At 41.2% G+C, this 1,088-nt stretch overlaps 1 protein-coding gene across 1 annotated transcript in view; it reads right to left on the reverse strand.

The window, feature by feature from the left end:
* LOC101845260 (putative methyltransferase NSUN7) overlaps window positions 1-1,088 on the reverse strand; it is a gene marked incomplete in the record, with an annotated part of 81,153 nt that overhangs the window by 8,275 nt on the left and 71,790 nt on the right.

Below are 1,088 nucleotides of genomic sequence, written 5' to 3' on the forward strand. Positions count from 1 at the left end.
TGTGTGTGTGTGTGTGTGTGTGTGCGCGTGCGTGCGTGCCTGCGTGTGTGTCTGTATGTTACTCTATATAGCACCTCTTATCTTCGGCACCTTGATAACTGGCAACATAATACATATTTTTGTTGCAAGTGCTGTAAAACTTACTAAAACAAAAAGTAATCTTTTTAACGCTGTTTTCGATTAGATCTATAGAGAAATGAAATAAACCAATACTTGTTCCTCTGTCTACCTTTCAACTTCAAGTTAATTCATATCTTTTTTATCATTTAACTGCAGTGGGTGGTCTGGGAATATATGGATTCAAACAAGGGCTGAGGAGAGGGGAAGGAGAAGAGAGAGAGGAGAGAGAGAGAGAGAGAGAGAGAGAGAGAGAGAGAGAGAGAGAGAGAGAGAGAGAGAGAGAGAGAGAGAGAGAGAGAGGGGGAGTGGGGGGTAGGGAGGGCATGATTATAGTGGGATTTACCTGTCTGTTTTGATTTGTTTGTTTTGTTATTGTTTTTGGTCTGTGTAAGCGTCTATGTAAACACACATGATAATATTATACATGTATATTGTGAAGCGCATCTTGAACATCTAGCTCTCACTGGCAAAACTGAAGGCAAACGGGGCAGGGGTAGGCCCAGAGCAACCTACTTAGGGAACCTAAACAAATGGGTAACAGGGAAAGATGAGGGAAACGTAGCTTTTTAAAGAGCATCCGAGCAAAGGAATGAATGGAGAACCATGATCGCCGATGTCTGTCGCAGATCTGGCACTGGATGAATGAAAGCGCATAGAGTTTGCTGTTGAGTGGGGATATGTCCTATACAAATGTTATTTGTCATTTCAATAATTAGCATTTTTATTATCATAAGTCAATAGGGTCTGCAGTATAGTGGTTATGCTTCTTGACCTTGCAGACTGGAGGTGAATTCGATTTCTTTTTAAGACTTAAAAAAAAAGTCAATAACGACATTTATAGTGTAGATCTGGGTGATGAGAACATTCTGAAACAACCTCAACTTCCTGGGAAGCATACAATGCAAGCAGCCATTTATAGGCGCTAAAACACTAACCTACTGACATGATCTTTCGCTGCCTAAGGCCGG

Source organism: Aplysia californica, unplaced genomic scaffold, assembly GCF_000002075.1.
Source record: "Aplysia californica isolate F4 #8 unplaced genomic scaffold, AplCal3.0 scaffold00449, whole genome shotgun sequence".
In the NCBI taxonomy this organism is placed as follows: Eukaryota; Metazoa; Mollusca; class Gastropoda; order Aplysiida; family Aplysiidae; genus Aplysia; species Aplysia californica.